The 25739-nt window shown below is 37.9% G+C and overlaps 1 protein-coding gene across 2 annotated transcripts in view; it reads right to left on the bottom strand.

Moving 5' to 3' along the window:
• Window positions 1-20821, bottom strand: part of A1CF (APOBEC1 complementation factor) — an 87514-nt gene extending 66693 nt beyond the window's left edge. For both annotated transcript variants that reach the window (XM_012552519.3, XM_012552556.3), the window contains exon 1: window positions 20735-20821. The gene's annotated coding sequence lies outside the window, so the exon portion shown is untranslated. The remainder of the gene's footprint in view (window positions 1-20734) is intronic.
• Between the last annotated feature and the right edge of the window lie 4918 nt (window positions 20822-25739).

Here is a 25739-nt window from a genome sequence, read left to right as displayed (position 1 = left end):
TTGCTATTATTAGTATGGAGCCCACCCCACTTCCATCTAGTACTGGGCTAGGTAGCAATTGAGGCAAACTGAGACCTGTGGAAGACCAAAGGCCAAGGTTTCCCATTTCATCCAGAGCCATCTCCAGTTGTCTCGAACTATCTCTGGCCACTGGACTCAGATGTCTCTGGAGGGGAAAGCGAGGCAGGGGACCTTGCACAGCCCTTTCTCATTTCAATCTAATTTGCTTGACTATCATGGCATCGTCCCTGACATCATGGCCCTCTTTGAGAATGCAGGACAAAGAATAACAATGAAATATTCTGAACTACCAGTCACGGGACTAGCTAGGAATTTTTCCTTTGACTCTATGCACACCACAGTATCTGTGATTGAGAACAAGCCACTTTATTCCTTTGAGTCTCAGTTTCTGCATCTGTATAATGCACATAACAATGCCTTTCAGGCATGTTATCAAGATCAAAGGGGATAATATATTTCATAGAGATTAGTTATCATTAATTTATGAGAAAGAGGGAAAACAGGGGATTACTGTGTTCTTGGAACTTAGAATGGACTTGAGAGGTCCTCTAGTTCAACTCTGTTATCTTACAGGGGAAGTAGCATAGACTGAATTGAAATAACGTGTCCAAGATCATATTGGTTCAGGATCACATTAGTCCAGAATTCAAACCCAGGTCTTCTGACTATAGATCCAGAGCATTTCTATGATTTCAGGCTGCCTCAATAAAAAGGCAGGGTAACATGTATTTTTTTCTCTTTTAAATCAAAGAACAGAATTGAGAGTTTCAAGGAAATAGTTAAAATTACTCTTTCAAAAGCACCAGTTGCTCAGAATCTTAGTTTTCTGAGAGCAGGGCCTGACTTCTATTTTTGTGCTTGTGGACCCAATGTCTAACCCAATGCCAGTTGCATGGATTATGGGTTATGGGTTGTGGAGCTCAATAAATACTTGTTGAATTATCTACATCGAGCGACCAGGGGTTGTGTGGCAATTGAGAGTGAACATATGCAGAGTTTCAAGGAGCTGATCTTTCTCTGACTTTCCAAGTAGCCAGTGTACCCTTTCTTGACAAGCCTGCAGCTCCCATTATCTGAGATCCCATGCCTCGGACAAGGGTTATGGGAAGTCCTTTGGATCAATGTCTGACTCTAGTCTTGTCTTGTAGCATCAGATTTTGTGGTCTAGCTTTGCCCATCTACATTAAGAATTTTGTTTATATACATCAATATGTGACAATCATTTTACTTAAGATTTACCTGATGGAAGAGATGTGCTATAGACTCAGTATTGGAAAAACCTTGCATTTGTGACTAATGTAAGACCAAATAATAACACAGACAATAATTACTGTGGTATAATTAAGAGTCCTGCATTTGAAATCACAGAATCTTAGACATAAAAAAATCTCAGAGATCACTGAGTCCACCCTAGGCCAGAACAACAAGGCTTTTCCACCTAGTGATTGTCCAGATGTAGCCTGACTTTGTTGAGTGTGAAACCCTCTCCAGATGCAGTCTTCTCAAAGAGACATTCTGGATTTTCATAGTCCCTAACCCAGATTTTACAGACCAAAGATACTTTCCACAAGCCATCATAGGTCCTGAAAATACCTTAAAAAGCTTCTAGTTCAATATTATATTTGAAGAAACTGAGACCCAGAATTACCTGTCGAATGCAATAAAGATTAGAGAAAAGGCTCTTCTCTTTGGCTTAATTTGGACATTTTGAATATACAGAAGAAACTTCTTGAGGACATTTAAATATTAATTTGTAAACTGAGGAATCAAGTGTGATCTCATCATAAGTGATATCCAATGAGTACCAGGCATAATACTGTGAATATTTTCTTGGATACATTTTTTGGTAGATTATAACCAAATGTAGAACACAGCCTTGGTCTTTGTTGCTTATTAAATTGACTTCTATATAAGAGGCACTTAATAAATATTTTAAATTGAATTAAATAGTCTGAAATCAAGCAGAAATGAGTCTATGTAGCTACCGTGAAGGACTACAGTATTTTCAAAGAAGACATGGAAATGTGTGTAAGGCTGGTCTGATTGAAAATATGCCCTGGCATTTGTGGTATAAGATTAGCAATTATGTATTCAAGTTGGAGGAAGTTTGTGTCAAATTGTCCTTCAGCCCAAACCCATCTCATTCCATCTAGTACAAGCCCATTCCACCTACTTTATATAGACCAACCCAAATCTATCCTATCCTATCAATCTAGCAACCATTTGTTAGTACATTCTGTATGGGGGGCACAAGGGTTTGGTATCTCTCTCTATATATATATGTATGTATGTATGTGGATATATATATATATATATATATATATATATATATACACACACACACACACTACAAGCTCTATATAGTACCCATATCTCCCTATATGGGTATTAGTAAAAACAAAATAGAGTCCCTGTCCCCAAAGTAAGGGCCAACATGTATATAGAGAAGCCAATTAAAAAAACATACAAATTAAGTACAAATCAATTTTAAGGCAAGGACCCAAGCCTTCCCAGGATTCTGAGCTCACGTGGCCTGAATTTAGTCCTGGAGGCCTGACCCCAGTGAGGTTTGATTTCTCTCTCTGACTTGTTGCCAGAGTGTTATTCCAAGAAATTTCTAAAATAAAACAAACCTTTGTTCCAACACATGTCTAGATTCTCTCAGATCAAGTAATAAGGTCCTTAACTCCTGCACAGAACAAAATAAGCTAAAAGTACCCTGGTTCAAGAACAGCTTTTACCACAACCCCCCCCCCAAAAAAAAAAAAAAAACACACACACACACACAGACACACACACACACCAGTCCATGCCAGGAACTCAAAAACAGATGAGGAAATGAAGTGAGCACACAAATAGCCCATCCTTTCTCAATCTTCCCATCCTCCTACCCTCCAGGGAGGAGAACTGGAATGGATTAGGAAATGCTAGAGTGATGACGCAGGAAAGCATGTACACTTCTCAAATATGTTCAATGTATTAGCTAGTAGTTTCCTGGGGGCATTGCCGCATATGATGCAAATATCTTAACTTGTTCATAGACAACATATTGTCCATAGCCCTGGGATCAATTATGACAAAGAGTAGAGTCATTTTGTAAGTTATCAAGATTGTATTCCAGTCATTTCCTGATGGACACATTTGCTTCTCTCATTTCCAATTATATCTATATATATCTTCAAAGCGTATTTTTGGGACATATCTAATGTCTCAGAGCTATTTCTCTAATCAAGAACATGCTTTTGCACATTAGCCAGAGCAACCAGTATTGTGCCTCAGAACCCATTAGATTCTCCTTCCCACTTGGTCTCCCTTTTTCTTATTGAATGTCTCCCCCAGGATCAGATAAATGGTAAATCTTAATGCTCCTAATGCTATCCCAGTGAGCTTCTGGGTTTAAGAGTTGAGACCCTTTGAGAAGAACCGGATCACTTATGGATCAATGGGAGTCATAGGAGACATGTTCATTTATATTCAACTCAATAAGAATCCCCTATCCCATATTTCCCCACCCTGGGTTTTCTTGATGCCTTCTTGTAAGGTAGAAATAACTATCTCTTGACATAGCCCTCTAGACTTGAGGATGGCTTGAATTTTTAAGAAGTTTTCCTTTACATCAAGAAAATTAAATTCGCTTCTTAGCAATTTCCCTATCGTGTCCACTCTTTTCTGAGTCCAAGCAGAGCAAAGCTACCCTCTCCTCCACACAATCACTCTTCAAATGCTGGGGGGCAAAAGCTCCTACATCTCCCTGAATCTTCTCTTTGATAGTCTAGGGATTCCCAGTGCCTTCATTCAAATCTTATTTGATGTGACCTAAAGATATCATGATAGGAAGAATTAGACTGGTTCTAATGCCCAGAGTATTTGTTTCACAAGTATCTAAAACAAATTATCAAAAATCCCTCCACTAGAAAGAAAGTATGGATAGAGATAAATAATATTTTCTGTATTTCTTCAGGTCAGTCAGATGAACAATTAACATTTTAAAATGCCTATTAAGTGCCTATTAAGCCTATTAAAATGCCTATTAAGTATACTGTGCTAAATGTAAGGAATATAAAGAAAGGCAAAGAACAGTCTTTACTCTCAAAGAGATCATGGCTTGCTCTTGTTATTGTTGTTCAAATGTTTCAGTTGTGTCAAACTCCTTCTGATCTCAGTTGAGGTTTTCTTGGTAGAGATGCTGGAGAGATGATTCGTCTTGACTCTAGGCCCAGTGCTCAGAACACTGAACCACCTAGCTGTCCCTGACAGTTTATTGGGGGATATCATATACAAATTACCATGAAAAATGAGACATAAACAAGATATATTGAAGTGTCAGAAGTAAGACCTAAAATTTAGGAGGGATTGGAAAGGATTCTGGCTACAGATTGGATTTTAGCTGAAATATGAAGGAAGGAAGTGAGAAGGCAGAGATGAGGAGAAAGATTTTCAGACATGGAAGAAAGCCCAGGAAAATGCTTGCAATTAGAACATGGAGTGTTTTGTATAAGGAAAATCAAGGAGACCAATGTCATGGGATATGATCAAGAGAGTAAAGTATGGAGAAAAGTGACCATAGAGAATTCCCAGGAGCAAGCAAGGCAAAGTTTGTGGCACTCTAGTTAGTCAGAGAGGATGTTTGGAATGGTTGGAACACAATGAAATAGCTATTTATGGAGGCAGGTGCAGGCAAGGCATCTTGGTGCCATAGTGTGTATTTGATGCTATGACCTTCCCAGGGTCTAAAGAAAATTGTTACTAATACCACTTGGTATATTTTCACTAAAATTTATTTCTGGGCCATGACCTCATTTTTTTTTCAGGTAGTGAATTCATAAATAAATACCATGATTCTTGGGATCTTGGTACTAATCTTTTCTTGGCAATATCAACTTGATAAACTAATGGAAAGATATGGAATTGTAGAATTGAAGTTTTTTGGAGTTGGTCCTCTGGGTATATTTAGTTCAAACCATGTTCAAAAGCATAATTGGGAAGCCATCATGCAATCTTTTCTTGAAAACCTCCATGGAGATATAATTCATTAAATCTGACACTTTGAAAAGGAATTTCCTTAAAAAATAGCTACATGAAATGTTATTTAATTATCCAAATAATTGACAACTTAGCATTTTCTATTAATTTGAGCTGCCGAAGTTTACCAGAAAAAATATTCTATCTCTCTATCTATCCATCCATCTATCTATCATCTATCTATCTATCCATCCATCCATCCGTCAATCCCTGCATCTATCTGTCTGTTTAATCTTTCAGTTCCTCAGCAATTGTGATACGCTTTTTCATATTGAACTTTTAAACATTAGCTTTCTTTCATATAATAGTATCATCAAAGGAAATGCTAATGATTCCCCTCTCCAATTTTTAGTTTGGTAGATTCTTTTCTTTTGAATCTCTTCCAAATGGCCTTTCATGTGTTTTTTTCTATACAAGGCAGTTCAGATGATATGCTGTGGATTACGTTCCAAAAGAAAAGCAGATTCTACTTTGACATCCAAAAATGTGAAACTCTTTGTATTGGTCTAGGCAGATATAGCTAACTCCCAGGTCTATTTAAAAATGTATTTTAATTTTCATGTCATTTACACTTTCCAGTGTTTTCCTCCCTCCATTTCTCTACTCAAGAGCCATCTCTCACATCAAAAAAAAGAGGAAAAAAGAATTCAGGAAAACTCATCAACAGACTGAAAATGAGTTACTATCTGCAGTGTTGTATACCTATAGTCCAAGCAGATAGAGGTGTTTCCTTGTAATTTTTTAGGTTCAAGTATGGTCATTATAAAATCATAGTACTCCATCTTCTGCTCTCTTATCTTATATCTTATATCCTTTGAAGTTGCATATTGTGACCTTCATGGTATACCACAGCCACATTAAAGAGCTATATTAATTTCTTTTGTTTTAAATAAGTATTTATTATTTTCTTTTTTAAAATATCACCACAATTTCTCCCAGTTTCCCTTTTCCATTCCCTTATAAAGAACCATTCCTTATAATGGATAATAATTTTAAAGACAAAAAAAAAAAAAGAAAAGAGGAAATGAGCAAAATTAATTAGCATTGAAAAAGTCTGAAAATATAGGCTATGTTCCACATTATAGACTTTTTCATCTCTGCAGAGGGATGGGGTGAGTGTGTAGAGGTCTTCTCCTATCTCTTAAGCCATATTTGTTCTTTATAATTTTTCTTATAGTCTTTTAAATTTTTTTTTTGGTGTTTGATTTAAATTTCTATTGTCATCGTGAATCCTATTTTCAGGCTCTGCTTCCTTTACTCTGCATCAAGTGATGTAGATCATCCTATGCTTCTCTGTATTCATCATATTTGTCAGCTTTTCAGGTTGCTGGGGAGCTTATGGGATATGTGCTCCTCATTATGTGGTAAGGATGTTCCTTCAGCTTTGTGCCTTAAGTTCTGTTCCTTTTTTCATGATTCATATAGGAAACCAGACTTCCTAAGATATTCCAGGCAGATCAGAATAAGAGTCATAATAAAGATAAGATTAACTTTGTACAAACTCCTCTTCTTCTATCTCCTCAAGCCATGGCAGGAACTCTGAGTTCTTGAAGACCAGGCTAGTGGAAGCCAAGTCTGAGCAATACAAAATGGCCCCAAGTTCTGGGCAGCCCCCTGCTTCTTCTGCAGTGACCATGATCAAATCTTGGAAAATGTGGCAGAGGGGGCTAAACTTCAGAGGTTTTTTAAGACTACTCTTAAGCATTGTTTTAGCAGTTGGTACTTTCAAAGCAAGATCCTTTCCCAACAACCATTTATTCAGTATATATCTGGAATAACTGGAGGATGTCAATATTGACATTCTGACCATGAATTAGAACAAAAGACAGTAGGACACAGTTGCTACATGCAAGATCAGCACCATATCTGTGGTCCTATGGGGAACTGAGTTGTGCTGAGCTGTCAATGGGCCATAATGATTTAATGCATTACCTAAGTATTAACATTTTAATGGGGGGGGGGCTTTTAAAGACACAATGCCTTAGCCAAATGGAGTGACTCTAATGGGGGGGTAGGATTCTGGGCATTGGGTCAATTGAATAGGGATCCAGGTAGACCTTTGAACTTGCCTCATATCACACTTCTGAAGACATAGTTATATCACAGAAATGAACTAATATGCCTGATTGGCCCTTTCACTATGGGAAAAGCCAATTTTCTACAGAGAGATGATAATTTCCTATAATTTATATCTTGATTTACTGCCTTGCTCTGAATTCAGGTCCCCTGACCAATGGATATTTGCTGCTACACAGACAATATATTGTCCATTTCACCTCAATAGACATTGCCTCCATGTACATTTTATATATTCAGGAGTCTGGAGTCTGTCTGGAGTCCCACAATACATTTCCTTTCATCCAGAAGACAGCTTACTTTCTGGCTACTACTGACAAGATGGGGAACTTATGGCTAAGTGGAAATGGGTCAGAAAAAAGATCTTAGGGATTTAGCAAATGAACTTGAGATTTCCTGGATATTTCTACATGAACATTCTCTCTTTCCCAATGCAGGTCAGCAGCTCCTCTGCAACTTGTAGCTTTAGAAGTAACCTGGGACACTGAAAAGTGAGGGACTTTCTCAGGGTCATACAGTCAGTAGGTATCAAAGTTGGAACTTGGGCCCAGATCTTCCTGACTATTAAGGCAGGTATTTGTCCCCTTTCTCCAAAGGTATAATATGGCAGTTAAAAAATAGCTAATGATCCTAGCTATGATCTTGGGCTGTGCTAAAAGTAACGTTGCATGCAAGACTAGAAAGATGAGTGTTTTAATTTAACCTGCTCTGGGGAGGCCACATCTAGCACATTGTGTTTGGTTTTGGCAACACCTTTCTTGGAAAGCTATTGATAGAACATAGGGTGGCTAAAGTTCATATAGTAGAGAACCAATGGAAGGAAAAGGGGTGGTTTGGCCTGAAAAAGAAAAGATTGATGTGATATATAAAAGTTGTTTTCAAAATTTAATTCCCATCTCACATGGGAAAAGGATCAGGCTCTTCCTGCTTGACCCTAGAAGGAATGAGGGGGAGACAATAAAGAAGAAAATGAGTTTGATGGGAGGAAAGAATTCTTAATTCTTTGAATCACTTAAAATTGGTCTGGGTAACCTCTGGAGGTAATAGGGTCCTGCTTATTAGAGGATGACAAACAAAAGCTAGATGCTGACTCACTGGGAATATTGTTAAGGGGAGTTTTCTTCCATTACAGGTGGGATTCGATGGCCTTGAAGCCTTGAAATGCTATTCTTGGATTCTGGCCAGAACCATGATTATTCAGGAAAATAATCCTGAAGGGAGATGGAAAGGGTGATATTTCCCCTCCCTGGGAGGCTTCCTTCTCTCAGGACTTAGCAAGTTCTATGAGACAAGTTGGAAGTCCCATTCAAGTCCTGTCCCATGTCCTTATGGCTAATAATATCATTGCAGCTGTTTCCTTCTACAGACTCAGCAGAATGTCTTTCTGTCTCCCATTTCACATACACAAAATGACCAATAAGCTCATGTCTTCTGAAGAGAAAGACCTCTGATGAAAGACAAATACATTTAGAAACATGCCATGGATAGAAAAGCAAGCTAGAGGAATTCACAAGCTGGTTAGAGAAGACAAATCTAAGTGGTTCACTGGTTAAAAGCATTCACTTTCTAGCTTGCCATGGGGATTCTTCCAAGGTGTAATGGGAGGTTATCTCCAAAGGACTTCCTATTCCTCAGAAAACAATGATTTAATTCACTCACTCTCCACTTTTTTTTTTAAACTCCTCTGGTTAGGATCAGCTCAAATATCAAAGCACAGTGAAAGGCCTCCTGTCCCTGCCCTGTGGGGTACAGTTAAGAAAGCTGGGGATGCTTAACCTGAAGAAGGAAAGACTCAGGAAACACATAATAGTTTTCAAGAATTAGAAGTGATGCTAAGTGAAGAAGGGATTGGCTTGTTCAGTTTAGCTCCAGAGAGCAGAACCAGGAGAACTGAACAGAAATTACACTTTGTATCTCTGCTCTGCCTTGTTTCAACTCCGAGGAACAAGATGCCCCTCCCAGAATCTCAGCATTTCTCAATTCATCACCATGCTATTAACTTTAACCTTGATTGACACCATCTCCCTCAGCCTCCTTTCCCTTTTGATAGGAGGGATGCCTTCTTTTGTAGGCAGCAGGAATCGAATTCTCAGATCTCTCCACTTTGCTCCTGATTTTCTGCCTGGTTTCAACTCCACAGAATAAGATGTCCACATATCAGGTCCCCTTGGATCCAACTTCCATTTCCCGGCCTACTGTATCTGTTCTTTCCCTTTCAATTGTAAACTCCCAGAGAACAAAACTGTCTTTAAAAAAATTAATTATATTTACAGTGCTCAGCACAGTTTCTGGCACATAGTAGGTACTTAACAAGTGTTTATTGATTATTGGATATTTCAAAGGGACAAACTTAGGATTGATATCAGGAAAAACTTCCAAATAAGGAGAGCTGCCCCAAAGTGAAATTAGTTGTATTCAAAGGGAGTGAATTTTTCATTAGGGAGGTCTCCAATCAAAGGCTAATGAGCACTTGTTGAGGCTATTGCAGAGGAGATGCTGAGACAGGTACTAGTTAAATCAGATAGCCTCTGAGGTCCCATCCAATGGTGAGATTCTGTGAACCTGTATATGTCTAAATAACAGTCACAGATTGATCCAGATACATTCTAGACTTTATTACAGCTCAGAGGTACCATGATTCTGTGAAACTTCCTTCTTAAGGATCCTGGTTGGACCTGGCTTCTAAGTTTCCTTCTCCAACCCTTTCTCCCTCCTGTTCTTAGCTCTACCATTTTCCATTGTTCTATGTCAACCAGTCCATATTCATGGGGGATCTATAAAGATGCTACAAAGAATTAACTTTATAAAAACTGAAGCAGAAAGTCAAACTAATTGAAAATAAAAGTTCAATGACCCCATTTTATCTAATTCTCCTATTCCAATTTTGTAGAGGGCCAGAACTTTGGAGAAGTATCCTTGAAACAAGGATACTTACAACAAGGTGTTAACTTAGTGTAACTGATGAGATGATGGTTCTCTAGTTCACATACACTTAGTATTTAGCATAGTGATGTAATAGTTCTCTAGTTCACACAAGCTCAGTGTGCTGTAATGATGTAATTACAATAAGGTATTTAAGGCCTGAGAGGACTGGAAATGAAGCATTTCATTTTTGATCATCCTCCCGGTCGTTCTTCTGCCTCCTGCTCTAAGATCAAGACTGGGCCACAATAAAGACACTAGACTCTATTCCTGACCATTCTCGTGGTGTCTATCCTGCTGAGACCAAGGCTTGTCTGAGGTACCTCCAGAAAGCTAGTCTGAAGGTAACAATTTAATTTTAATAACCATAAAAATCCTAATTTTTATTATTAGAAAGTGGACATTTTGGGGAATCTAAGTCTCTACCAGTTTTTTTGCAATTAATGATTTTATCCATTTCATGGGTTACCATAATATTAAAGCACTATCAAGGTTTGATGGGGGAAAGGTGGGCCTTAGAAATAAGAGGACCATGTAATTTCATCAGTGTGGGGAAATCTAAGATTCAGAATGGTAATGTCCTATAATTTATAACCTTAGACAGTTGTCTCAAGGCTTCTTAAACTTTTTCCATTTGTGACCCCTTTTTACTTGAGAAATTTTTACATGATCCCAGATATATAGATATATAAAATAGGTATACAAATCAAATATTTACTGATATTAAATCACAATTTCACAGCTCCCATATTCAGTTACATGACCCCATATGGAGTTTATTTAAGAAGCGTTAATCTAAGTCTTAAGAGGTGAATCTTCTTGCCCACAGTTATATAACTTTGGCTTTCTGAGGTAGGATTGGAATCCATGTCAGTCTTTCTACCTGCAAGAGCAGCCCTCTCTCTATTATAGTACTTGGTTAGCAAGGATAGTTAAATTAGGAAACTACTAGATAATAATAATAATATCCATTGTGAGTCTTTATAGAAATTATTTTCTGCTCTTGAGCAACTAAATTTGCTTTGTCCGTTATTTTTACTCCCTAAATTCTAAAATTGGGTTTGAGTTGCTTTCATGTTGCTTGTCTTCGCCAAAATGAATGTTACACTTTGACTTTTGCTTACATCTTTATTGTCCTTTACCTCCCAAGACTCTTGCAACCATCTCCAATTGGTTCCTCACCTCCAATTTCTCTCGACTCCACATATACAGCTACCAACTTCCTCTTTGCCATCAACAGGATCGAGCAGCTACTCCTCTGTTCAGACCCTTCAATGCTTCTCTACTAACTAGTAAATAAGTCTACTTCTCAGTCCAGTTTATAAGACATTCTAAAACCTTGAACCACTCTGCCTTTCCTTGCAGTCTTACCTAAGAATATGGCAGTTCATTTGCATTGTTTCCACCTAAACTGAAGTATTTACCATTTCTTGCATTTGTCCAGTCTCCATCCTTTGCTAATGCTGTTCTCCATACACAAGATGCTCAAAGGATCTCATCCTTTACAAATCCTTTTCAATCTTCAAGATCCCTCTAAGTACCTCCTCCTGCAGGAACCTTTCTGAATTCTTCCAGGTAGTATATTTTCTTCCTCCAGTTTCACACAATGCTTTGCAGTCATCTTGGGCTCTTTTTTCTCTTCTATCCTGTACTAGAATTTCTGTCTAGTTTTGGTATCATATGCATCTTCCTATGTGTGTAATGGATCCCTAATATATTATAAACTCCAACAGGGCCAGGGGATAGTCTTATTTATCTTTTTACTTTTGCCAATGTCGATCACAATATTTGGAAGAACTTTTGACTCCCTTTCTCAATGAAAAATCAATACCTACTCTAAAAACTTATAGCCTGAGAGAGTTGCCTAGGCCAATTAAATTATTTGTCCTGTGTCACACACTCAGTACGTGTTAGAGGTGAGACTTAAATTTAGGTCTTTTTGATTTAGCGACTGACATCCTCTCCATTTAGAAAGCTTCTCATTTTGCACATGGTGAGTTTTAAATAAATCCTTATTGAATGAATGAATGTTAAGTGTTGGGAAATAAGGGGAAAGGAGAAAGGTTGAATTAAATTAGAAGGATATATGAGACTCCCATAGTTAACACATTTTTTCTTATTCATTCACCATGGAGAATAAACACTAAGGGAGTAACACATGGATATCTCTTCACTCCAGGAATATCTGGCAAACCTCTCAGAAAGTACACCAATAAAGGATGAAGCCCCTGATTTAGCTATCTGGCCCTATACCTCCTAATTAGCTTTAGTGAGAAGTTTCTGGGCTAGCCTGTCTCAGGATCTGGATATTTAGCTCTTTGATTTCTATTATCCCAAGCTATAATCTTCAAAATCTGTCAAGGGACCTGGAAATGGACTTGCTTTTGTTTTTCAAGTTGGAAAGATTAAGCCCCAGTGAATGTTGTCTTGTACAAAATTCTAGCAGAGTTTTCTCTTGGTGATAGAAAACTTGCTACAGTCATTGCAGAGGGCAGAATAATATGAGTAACCTTCCTGATGGCTTTCTCATTTAGTGGTAACAGACACTATAGTCCTTTTACTGGGAGCAAAGCAAAGAATTTAGTTGGGGATGCTGACTTGAATGATCGAAACAAGAATTAGCAGCCATATTTCAGTAATGTTTGCTACATTAAAAGAATTCCACAATCAATGCCTTATCTATTTTTTTCTGAACAAATATAAGAATAGGAAAATATTTTCAATTCTGACAGATTAAAAAAAACATTCAAGCTACTAAAATTAGATCATTTGGGTCAATCCTTTCTCCCATTTTTTTAGATGAAGAAACTAGGGTCCAAATAGAAGTCTGTTTGGCTTTCTGGTTTCTGTCTCTATCCTTTCACTGAAATCGCTCTCCAAAATTACCAATGATTTCTTGATCACCAATCTGATAGTATTTTCTTAGTCATCCTTCTTGACCAATCTATATTATCTGGTAATTTGTTTCCATACTCTCCTTCTGAATCTTTACCTCCATGGGTTTTCATGAGACTGTTTTCTCTTGATTTTCTTCTTTTGTATCTGACCGTTCCATCTCAGTCTCCTTTGCTGGATGATTCCCCTCGCTCAACTGCGGGTCTTACCTAAAGCTCTATCTTCTCCTCTTCCTCTTTCTCTCTTCTACCTTTCCCTCTCCTTTCTACCATCTCCCCCTCTTCTATCTCTCCATTCCTTTCCCCTTTCTTTTCCTCCTGTCCTCTTTTCTTCTTTCTTTCTTCCTTTTCCCTCTCTTTATCCTCCTTTCCCCTTTCTCCCCCCCCCTCTGCCTTTCTCTTCCCTTCCCCTCTCTCTCCATCCCTCTGACCCGTGTCTTTTCCCCTTTCCCTCCCTCTTCCTCCTCTCTCATTTCATTGAGGCTCTGTGATTTCAATGATTATCTTAACGCTCATGACTCAGACACCTTTTATCCAGCTCCAATCTCTCTTGAGCTCTGATCCTGCATCACTTAATGCTTATTGGGATTTCCTAACCATATATCCCCGACATTTCAAAATATTCAAAGCAGAATACATCACCTTTTCCTCTTAACTCATTCCTCTTACTACTTCCCTTTTCTTATGATATTTTGGCTTTGAATCCTCAGTATGTGGGAAAGCATGCTTATTAATTAAATAAGCAACAAATGCTTATTAAATGAATTAATTAGCATTTCAGTATGTAGATATGGGATAGATGGACAAGGAGTTTCTAGTTTCTCATGTTCATAGACTCAGAGACAACTAAACCTTCTACGCATTCATCCCAATAGTCAATCAATATATAACTCTTGCAAATTCTCTCTCCATAACCCCTCTTGAATCCATCCCCTTCTCATTCACATGGTCACCACCTTAGTTCAGGCTTTCCTTATCTCTCACTTGGATTATTGCAATAGCTTCCTAATATCTATTGATACCTAATGTTTCTCTTCAATCCCATAGCTTCCAAAATAGTATTTATAAAGGCCCAGTCATATCACTTCTCTGCTCAAAAATTCTACTGACTCTCCTTTGCCTTAAGGACAATGTACAGAAGTCTCTGTTTGACATTTCAAGTTTTTCAAAACTTGCAGTTATATTGCCCATTACTCTCCATTCTTCCTTTCATCCCAGTCAAATTGGACAGCTTTCTGTGCCCTATACTTAGCATTCTATCTCCTTTCTCCAGGCTTTTCCAACACTGTCCTCCAAAACTGGTGCTCTCTACCTTTAGCTCTTAACATCCTCTGTTTTCTTCAAGATCATTCAAGCATCCCCTCCTATATGAAACCTTCCTTGGTAGCACAATTTCTATCAGCCCTCTACACAAATGACTTCATATTTTTATACTATGCAGGATTATAGGTATATATATTTTCCCCTCCCAAAAGAAGGCAGGATTTTGAGGGGCAAGTACCGAAGAGTTCTTGGTCTTCTCTCTAACATTTAGCACAATGGTTGCCACATAATAAACATTAAATAATGAGTGAACACAGTTTTGGACTTGGATTTCTGATGGGAAGACTAGTTTCTGTCCATTCTGTCTAATTCACATGCTGATTTATGTTGTGGCAAAAACTAAAGATGGCAAATGGTTTTCAAATTAGTTTGTGGTGGGTCCGATAAAATGTAAAAACATCCCAACTATACAAAGTGATGTTTTTAAAAAATTGAACCTCATGAATTGGAATACCAATTATTATCTTGGATAAGACCCTTCCTCGCTATGGACTTTGGTTTTCTCATTTATAAATTATAAGTGTTAAACTAGATCATCTCTAAGGTTCCTTTTAGCTCTAAATCTCTCAATTTAGTTATAATAACTTTGTATATTTTGGAACATTAATTCAGATTAGGGAAATGGATGAACAAATATTGAAAATCCTACAGTATCTCTCCCGTACCATCCAAAATTACAAGGAAAATCTTGGATAACAATAGCATCTACCCATTTTAAAATTCAGCAAAATTCTGAACTGTGTGGCTCCTATTCACAGAATACATTTACCTAAAGTCTGGAAAAGAGCTCATTCTAAGAGAATTTTACCAGAGGGACCAAGAAGCTCTATGGGATTGAGACCCTCTACCTGGATTAACCAATTTCCCTTTCTATTCTGCATCATGACAGAAAAGTTAATATTGGAGTAAAAGCATCTTTTAAAGAGAAGATGAGAGTTTGATTTAATATAGAGAAGGGAAAGTAAGATCCCCCTTTCTGTTTGCTTTTCCTGGGAAGACTTATGAGTAATAGAGCTACTCTTTACAGGAAACTGGTTACTATTTCTATGTATTAGATAACAAATGATTATCCTTTGCCTATGAGTACTACCTTGTTTGAGCTGATGGGATTATTCAGAAACACAAAAGGTAATGCAAACCATTTGGCAACAGTGCTAATCTCCAGGAAGGACAGTAATGTCTCCTTCCCTCTCTTTAAAACTTCAATAACTTTTTGATTTCATCTTTTCTTAAAGAAAACACTTTTTTTTTCATGCCTTAAAAACTACATATAATTGTCACTTCCCAATGACTTCTTGACTCAACAGAAAACTTCTCAACAAACAAGTAGAGGGACTTGAACTATTATTTTAGTAGCATAGAGAACTTCTAGGTAGATTTCCTTCACCAGTGCAGTTCAATACATTCCCCCCCAGTTTATAGTCTTAGAGAGTAGTCTAGAAAACAGAGATATTAAGTAGCATACAACCAGTATGGGTCAGAGATGGGTACTGGAACTTGGTCTTCCTGGTTTTAAGGCTAGTTCTTTATCCATTGTACAAGATGCCTGGTTGTGTCTGCTATATCTTTCATCAGAGGAAAATGTATTAAGTGGACTTTTGGAGCAAAGAAGCTGAGTTAAGCTAAAAAAAAAAAACCCCTAATATATTGTCCATATCTTGACAGTATTTGTGTTATTTCATATCTAGAGTCCATCATCTTTATTTAGAGTTGGGAGACATGCTTCACTATTAGTACATGCTATGATGTTATTATAGGCTGTTATGCTATCTGAATTTATTTAGATAATTTTTGAAAGAGATCACTTTTGATTGCCCAGATGTGGGAATAACCTGACTATATCAATAAAGGTTCTTTTTGATCAGGACAAAGGGTATTTTGGCTATATCCTATGCCAATGGTGTGAGATCACCATTGCTCTATAGGTCACCTTTAACTTTGATTCTTTGATGATTAAGGTGTTGTAAGGTTTGCAGCTGTGCTGTTTTATTAAGGGAATATGTGTGTTAAAGAGATGGGTCCTTGTGCCAGGGAACTGGTAGGGATCATTGAAAGCAATGGTCAGGTTGCCAAATTCAATCCAATGTACTTTTTGCCTCCTTTTTAATTCTGGTCCAACTTATTGCTAATCTGTTCTACATCTATATAATTCTCATCTAATTTATTGGTTTCTTAAATAAGCAGTTATTAAGCACCTACAATGTGCTTGGTACTGTCCTTGGTGCTTAGAGTATTAAGACAAAAAATTGTACATCTATTCTACATCTATTTAATTATTGTCTATCTCATTAGTTCCTTAAATAAGCATTTATTAAGTATCTACAATGTGCTTGGTACTGCCCTGGTTTAGAGTAAGAAGATAAAAAAATGAAATGATTCTGTTAAAAAGGAGCTAATATAGGGAAAGCTAGTTGGTGCAGTGGATAAAGCATTAGCCCTGAAGTCAGGAGGACCTGAGTTCAAATGTGACCTCAGACACTTAACACTTCCTAGCTGTGTGACCCTAGGCAAGTCACTGAACCCCAATTGCCTCAGAAAAAAGGAACTTGTTTAGGACCATGTCTAAGTGAAGGGGCAGGTCAATTCTCCAAGAGCCTCCTTAGTTGTGGATCAAAACACTTGAAGGAGTTGCAAAGCAGCCTTTACTTATGCATGTTCTTTGTGGATTGGAAATGAAATAAATTAGAGGCAGGGGGAAGAGAAGGGAGCTCAGACAATGCAACTGCCTCTTAGTGGAGAGGTCAGAGAACATTGTATCATCATCATAATCCTCTCACATGAAGAGATCCATTCTACAGGTCTGAGTTAGACCTCCAGAAGCCACTGGCAGGTGGCTCCTGTGAGAGGAAATAATGACCCAGAAAAATGGACCAGAAAGGGAAATGATCCAGTCACGTAACAAGAGAGAATGATGATGGAAGGATAACTGAGTAGTTCTCTGGTTCCCATGGGATGTGAGGACTTCTAGAGGAAGATTTTTACCATTTTGGAGGGATCTTCTTTGGAGTATCAAAGGGAGAATGTGACTAAGAATTATATCAGAAAATATAGATAGTTTCCAATGTATACTAAGGGAAGGGAAAACCTGAAGTTCTGAAGGATAATGTAAATTTCTTGAGCTGAAGCAACTGAAGAAGACACCCTTCTCAACCATGAATGGACTGCCATCTGCATTAGTGAAAAGGGTGTGAACACCAACAAAAACTGCTTCAGAAGCAACAACCAGGATAGCAGATGATATTCCCATAGTACCTTTGGTTTGCAAAATGCTTCCCTTACAATAATTCCTTGAGGCAAGATTAAGAAAATTTTATGAGTCAAATATTATTATCCCATTTTACAGAAAAACACTGGAGGAAAGTTAAGTTACTTGCCCAGAGTCACATAGCTAGTATATGAAAAACCCAAATTGAGTGAACATGGTTCTCTGGATGCCAAGCCAACTGCACCGTGCTGAGATTCAGCAGGAGTCCTACATAACAATGTCATTTTGTGTTAAATGCTATATATGTACATCTGAGTTGCTTTGAAAATAATTTTTTCTTGTATTCAAATAGTTAAGAGAAATAAGGTTACCATGTCAATAACGATAGCTAACATTTATATAATTCATTAAATTTACAAAACATTTTGCATATATTATCTCACTTGATTGAGCAATCAATAAACAACATTTAAGATCTTAGTATGTGTCCACCTCTCTAATAAGTGCCAAGGATAAAAAGACCAAAGTAACACAGTCCTTATCCTCAAGAATCTTAAATTATATTGGGGGAGATAGTACACCCAGACACAAAAGAATATATGTGACTATATTATTTATATATACACACACACACACACACACACACACACACACACACACACACATTTTTGTGTATAATGTATTCCAATGAAATCAACACAAAATAAAAGAATCACAAAAATAATTCCCCTAAACAAATGCTTAAGGATTGTTTTGGGAGTTCAGGATGAGTGAGGGGCAGAGAGAGTAGGGTGGATGTGGGAACCTAAAAGATTCTACTAAGGTATAATCTTCCACTGATGCAGATCAGAAACTTTTCTCTAATTCATAACCTTAGAGAGCTGATTTACTCACTGAAGATTGACTTATCCGTATAGCTAATCAATCAATCCAGCAAGCATTTATTAAGTACCTACTATGTGCCAAGCACTGTATTTGGCATTGAAGATACAAAGCCAAAAATAAAACAGATTTTTTAAAAAGGATTTGAACTCAGTTTTTCCTGACTACCAGAGGATTTTTCTATCCATTAAACCACACTGCCCCATGAAGAGTTAGCGTTACAAAGAGCAAAATGTTCCCATTTGTTTTTATATCTACCAGATCCCTTCTTTCTTCCTCATCTTGCTGGATAATGAGCAGGGGGAGGAGCCCATTAGTAATATCCAGACATTATGGATAGCTCTCCAAAAATTACAGTCCTATAAAATAGACCTGAGGTTTGTAACGAGATGGCACAGTGGGTACTGATGAACACTGGATTTAGAGTAGAAAGACCCGAGTTCAATTCTGGCCTCAGAAACATAAAAAATGTGTGACCCTGGTCGAATTACTTAACCCTGTTTGCCTCAGTTTCCTTATCTATAAAAAGAGCCGGAGAAGGAAATGTCAATCATTTCAATGTCTTTGCAAAAAAACACCAAATTGGATCATGCTGGGTTGTTACTGACTGAAACAATTGAACAATAACTTGTACACTTGGAGAAATATTTTCTGTATTACTTTAATCAATCAATCAATTATTGACTTTCTACCACGAGAAAGTCTCCAGGGATACACATGCAAAGAATGAAACAACAACTCCTACGCTCAAGGAACTTCAATATGTCTGAAATGTGTTCATAAATTAGGCAGCTAAAGTGTTTTAATTATACCCATAAACTCTAACTCAGCCTTGAAGTGACAGGCCTCCAACATGCTTAGTAGATCCCCTTAAGTTTGATGAACCTGTGCTTGAAAGCTCACTTCCTGTTAGGCCAGAGGGAAGTGAACTGTTTATGAATGATCAACAGCCTCAAAGCTGCCCAATGAGCAACTGTCAAGCTGGGCACTTCTGTGCTTCCTGAAATAAGGTGCCCAAATAGATGGCTCTCTTTTTTCATACTAATAATGCCAATTTTTAAAAGTATGACCTGACTTTCATCAAGGACATTGGTGAATTAAGCCTTTTTTTCCCCAAGTGAGCAAAGGGAAAGGGAGAATATTCTAAGCAAGCTCTCTGGGATGACACCGCGAGCAAGGTCACTCTGGAAGAGGACCATCTAATGATTAGCCTGACCCACCTAAGCTTAAACAAGTCCAGAGCAAACTTTCTCCCACCACACCCCACTGTCCAATTCATTCATTTGGCAGGGGGTGAATAGAAAATGTTTCACTTAAGGACGTTCACTCCCTTGTGCAAAGGAGATTTTGGCAGCATTTTCATAATAATGATGATAATAAAATGATAATTATTGTCAGTAATAATAACAACTTAGCATGGTACAATTGGCTTGGCAACCTGGGAACCGGATTCATTCAAGGTTTGGGTTTTGTCACATATTGATTGTGTGACTTTAGGTAAGTTATTAAATCTCCCTAGGTTTTAGTATTCTCATTTATAAAATGGAGCAATTCTAATTGCCTCACAAAATTGCTACCTCCTTACCTCAATGAGAAGTAATAGAACAACAACAACAATAAGAACAACAACAACTTATGTCTAGAAGCTTATGCGCAGGGTTTTCAAAGCCTCTACAGAACAGCCTCACAATAATTGTATAAGTGCTATAGGTTTTAACATCCCATTTTCAGGTGGAGAAATGGAGGCTTAGAGGTATGATAAAATTATTTTCCAGAGGTTACAAAACTAAGAAGTCTCAGAGCCAGGATTCAAACCCAGGTTTTTTTTTTTTTTTGTTTTGTTTTTTTTGACTTTAAATCTAGTACTATCTGTTAACCACCAACCCTTGATTAAGCACCTCATGTGCTTGACTCTGTGATGCCAGTAAAGTTAATAAGAATGCCCCAGAGTGAGGAGGGAAGCATCAAGGAGCCAATGATTACTGATAATTGGAGACAGAGCATGGGAACTGGGACTTATGGGGATCTACAATGTCCAGTCTCTTGAATCCTCACTTGTTTGATACTTCCAAGAAAACCAGTCTGTCCTACCTTCCTGTCCATCACTACGAGTGGGCCAGATCCCAGAATGCCAAGTCAACCGTATCTTCCCTTCTCAGAAATGTGCTCCACATTTTCAGTTAAAGGGCCAGTCATCCCATTACCTAGTGATACAGTATGTCCAGTGTCTCCTTTTCCTTCAGGGAGAAGCAAGACTCAATGATTGCTTGATCCACGGCCCTTTTTAGTCCAAATGAGGTTCAGAGATGCCCTCACCCAGCACCCACTGCTCACCCACTTTTTAGATTCAAAGAATTCAAATACAAGAAGTAAAGCCCAGGTACCATACCTGAGCCCTTCCAGCGATCCCCACCCGGAAACTCGTTCCTTGGTTATGGAGAATTGGCAGCAACGTGTCACTCTGCTTATCCCCTATTCATCATATCAAACTCCAAAGGTTCAGTGCCTCTGAGTTTGGTTTAGAATCTCAGGAAGTTAAACGTTAACCCGGCCTATCTCCCCTGGCCCGGCAGCCCTTTGACCAGCTCACCAGGTCACTAGAGCCAGACAGAAGCTACGAAGCCACCATTGTTTACAGAAGCTGCTGAATTTTGTTCAAAAAACAAGTCATCCCAAATAATATCATTTTGAAGTCCACCTGTCTCAACACAGAGAACCCTAAATTTCTTCTTGGGAATCCATGGTAACTTTGAGGAACGATACTTACAAACAAACTTTCTTACTACAAACTAATAGAGGATCACAGATTGAGAGCCAAAAGGGATTTGCAATGCTAACTAGTCCAGTCTCTTATTTTATATAAGGGGAAACTGAGGCTAGGAGTTCAGCATTATCTAAAATCACACAACTCTCTTGAAGATGAGGCAGGATTTTAGCTCAGGCTTTTCTAAATCCAAGCACTGAATTTTTACACATTTTACAACAAGAAGGACCCTTGTCTTGTCCAGATTGCCCATTTCTTAAACATTTTCTAAGTAAAGTGTGCTAAATGTAGCTGATGATGGGGTAAGACGCATGGGTGAATGTGAGGTGATCTGTGAGGCCAGTTGCAAACAAAGAAAGGCGTCCTTTTTCTGCCTTCTTATGAAGTGGATGATGTTTATCCTTGGAGAGGTCTCTGTGTGAACAGAGCAGACCACTCCCTACTGGGAAAGTCAGGATGTGAGACCAGAGACCCTCGTTCAATACTTCCCCAAACCTCTGTGCTAAGTGTTTAGTTCAAAATTCATTTGGACACTGAACAAGTCATTCCATTGCTCTTTGCCTCAGTTTTTTATATGTAAAGTAAAGGATTATATTATAATGGCCTCCAAAATCCCTTCTAGCTTTATGATATTATGATCAACAAATATTAATTAAGGACCTACAATGTGCCTATTACCTAAGTGAACACTGGGGATAGAAAGACAAAATAAAACAGCTTCTGCCCTCAAGAAACTTCTATTGTGGGAGATACAGCATCACAAAAATACATAAATATGAAGGGTATACAAATAATGTTGATAGAAGGGAGGGCTAATAATTGGTGGAGAGGGAGTCAGGAAAGCCATCATGTAGGAGAGGGGGGATATAGAGTACTTACGCACAGGGGGCCATTTGGTCCTAGGGTCTAGAGCTAGAGGGAACATCCTAGCCCCATCTCTAATATTATAGGTAAGGTAATTGACATCCAGACTCATACAATGAGTTAGTGACAAAGTGAGAATTTGAACTTATGTCTTCTCTCCCAAAATGCATCTCTCTCACTGAACCAGAGCTGTTTATTTCCCACTTTCAATTCATTTCTATGCAAAAACTATAGTTATTAAAATGTCAGGCTGGGCACTAGAGATTCCCAGAGAAGAATAAACCAAGCCCTTCTCTCAAGGACCTTCAATTCTTCTTTTTCCAAAGTAGAGAAGCAGGAAATCAGAGATCAAATGTCACATTTAGGGGAATAGCCAGGGAGCCAGTTTGACTGGAGAGGTTTGCTCTCTTGTAGGAAAACAAAACAAAACAAAACCATTCCATTGTTAAGAAGGGAAGCTGCAGTTTCTAAACTCCTTGATATCTGAGCCCCAGTCTATATCTTCAGTTTGCCTCCCTGTGAAACAAAGCCCATTTCTTTTTCTTACTTTTTAAAATTTATGGAATAAAATAAGCATTTCTAAACCACAGTAGAAGAAAAAAGATGATTGTACACTAAATTGCAAATTTACTATTGTTGTACAATTTCCTATTCCTTTCAAATATATAACACAATTATCATGTAGATTTCTTTTTTTTTCCCACTTTCTTTTCTTTCCTCTTCTCCTGCCTAGAGATGGCTACCCCTAGATACAAATAGTTATGTAGGGATACTATCATTCTGTACATCCTTTTATTTATCAGTTCTTTCTCTGGATATTGAGAGTGTTTTTCTTCCTAGGTCTGTTGTAGTTAATAGCCAAAAGAATTTACTTGCTCAAAGTCATTCTTGAAACAACATTGCTGTTACTGTCTAAAATGTTCTCTTACTTTTGTTCATTTTGCTATTCGTTATTTCACGCAAGTCTTCTCTAAAATCAGTGAGCTCATTCTTTCTTAAAGCACAGTGATATTCTATCATAATCATACACTACAACTTGTTCAGCTAATCCCCAGCTGGCGAGCAAAGAGAATTGTTATAAACATTTTAGGACACAGAGATTTTTTTCTCCCCCTTTTCCCCTAATCATCTCTGGAAATTTCTGATAGAGTTCCTAGAAAATTGAGGTTCCCACTCAGGCTGACTGTGCCACTTGGGTTCGAGTCCTACCTTGAATGATTTTCCTTTCAAGAGTCAGAGTTTATTCTCTGTAAGCCAATCCTCAAGGAAGTCTCCTTCCCTGGGGAGAGGGATCACATGGTGAGTCAGCCTGCTCTAAAAAAAAAAAATATATATATATATATATATAACATTATACAATATAATATTAAATATATAATATTATATTACATAATATATATATATATATATATATATATATATATATATATATATATATATATATATATATATATATATTTTAACTGAGGCATTTGGGGTTAAGTGACTTGCCCAGAGTCTCACAGCTAGGAAGTGTTAAGTGTCTGAGACTAGATTTGAACTCAGGTCCTCCTGACTTCAGGACTGATTCTCTATCCACTCTGCCATCTAGCTGCCCCTAATAAATTTTTTAAAATATCAGAGGGAATCATCATGGTGCAGTTTGTTGAGGCACTGCCTGGTACATGTACGCTAGGCTAAAGAGTGCTGATTTGGCTGGAGGCCCTTGCTCATGGAAATATGTGGTCAATATGGTTTCTCAGCTATTCTCCATGCACATGATCCTCATCCTCCAGGCAGGTTGTAGCGACAAAGCCAGAAAAAGCACCCCAGATGCTAGAATCTGAAAGTTGGACAAGAGATCTAAGCTAATTCAAGTAGAATGATCAACTAACAAACATTTATTGAGCACCAACAGTGTGCCAGGCACTGTGCTAAGTAACTGAGGAAACAAAAGAAGATCATCCCTGCTCTGGAGGAACTTACAGTCTAATAAAAGAAACAATATGCAAATAGATATTGATAAAGCAAGCTATATACAAGATTAATAGGAAATCATTGGAAAAGGGAAGGTCCTAGGATTATAAGAGTTTGGGAAAGGTTTCCTATAAATAGTCAAAGCATTTATTAAGCACTTGTTACAGGCCAGACACTGTGCAAAGTGCTGGGGATACAAATACACTAAGGAAGAATGGCAATGTCTACTCTTAAGAAGCTTACACTCTAATGGGAGAAGTCAACCCATAGACAGCAGTAGGGTGGGGAAACTTCAGGGGCACAGTGGAAAAGTCTGGAGAGTCAGAAGAACTTGGCCTGTAATGAAGGATGGCTGGCTTGGCTCCTTCCACAAAATGGGTGTCCCAGGAGGAATGTGTTAGTGAGAGAAGGGAGCTGCAAGGGCATAGGGATCTTCCAACATGAGGCATGATGGTAAAATCCAGAGAGTCAGAAGCAGAGTCAGGAGAGAAATGATTTCAAGTTGGAGGCAGGCTGGGATGGTAGATAGGGAGGAGTCAGAAAGACCCGAGTTTGGATCCTGCCTTTGACACTAATTGTGTGATCTTGAGCAAATAACTACCACTCTGGGCTGTTTCTTCCTTTTTGAAATGGGGACAACTAATATCCCTCGTCCCTACCTCACAGGGATATGGGAAGGGCAAAAGTGATCAGGGTGAGATGTAGACTTTAAAGCATCGCAAATTCAATATGGGCTACTGCTATCATGAATGAACTCCTCATAAACATTTGTGGAAATAAGCTAAATGACACCATCTTGCCTCAGTGTAGCTGGTAAATGTGCATTTGATGCATCTAAAGAATTTTGTAAACTTTTTGACAATTCCATCTATTATTATGAGAACCATAATCTAAGAAGGACCTTAGAGATCATTCTGGCACAAGGTTCCCAGTCTACAAACTAGGAATATGAAGCTTGGGGAGGGCAGCTGGAATGATGGAAGAATGAGCCGTCTAAGGTCACATCGCTACCAAGGGGAAGAGCAAGAACTTGAACCCAGGACCTCTGACCTCAAATTGAACATTTATCATTCATTTAGATTGGACTAGATAGTCACCAAGATCCCTTTCAACTGGCAAACTCTGTAATCCATAATCACCATCTCCTTTCATCTCATGCTGGTAATAGTCCAAAGACAAGTCTTTGTCCCACTATTATTCTTTTCTGTTTAACACTATTGCACAGGTGCATGAAATGACTGCTTTTTATCATCAAGTATTAGGATATCATCTTTTTCTTTGTAGGGCCATGAACGTATCTTTGGAACAATTCCAGTAATGGACAAGGAAAGATCTACAACTTGTCTTGCTCCTATGTATGTTTGATCTCTTCTACAAGCTCTCCATATTTATATCACCATATATCATGAGTGAAAAAAAGGAGAGAAAGAAGCAGAAGAAAAAAAAGGAAGGAAGAAAATATGGATAGGAGATTAAAATGTTTTAGGGTAATATTTATTAGAAATGAGTTTTTTTATTAAAGCTTTTTAATTTTCAAAACATATGCATGGACAATTCTTTGCAAAACTCTGTATTCCAATTTTCCCTCCTTTCCTCCACACTCTCCCCTAGAGGGCAAGTAATCCAATATATATTAAACATGGTAAAATTTGCGAAATCCAATATATGCATACACAATCATACAATTATTGTGCTGCACAAGAAAAATCAAATCAAACCGGTATAAAAAGGAAGAAGCAGAATAAAATGCAAACAAGCAACAATGAAAAGAGTGAAAATGTTATGTTGTAAACCACATTTAGTTCCCACA

The sequence above is a fragment of the Sarcophilus harrisii genome, chromosome 2 (assembly GCF_902635505.1).
Source record: "Sarcophilus harrisii chromosome 2, mSarHar1.11, whole genome shotgun sequence".
NCBI classification, from domain to species: Eukaryota; Metazoa; Chordata; class Mammalia; order Dasyuromorphia; family Dasyuridae; genus Sarcophilus; species Sarcophilus harrisii.
Note: the sequence above shows the minus strand (reverse complement) of the source record. Positions and strands in the feature narration are given on the sequence as shown.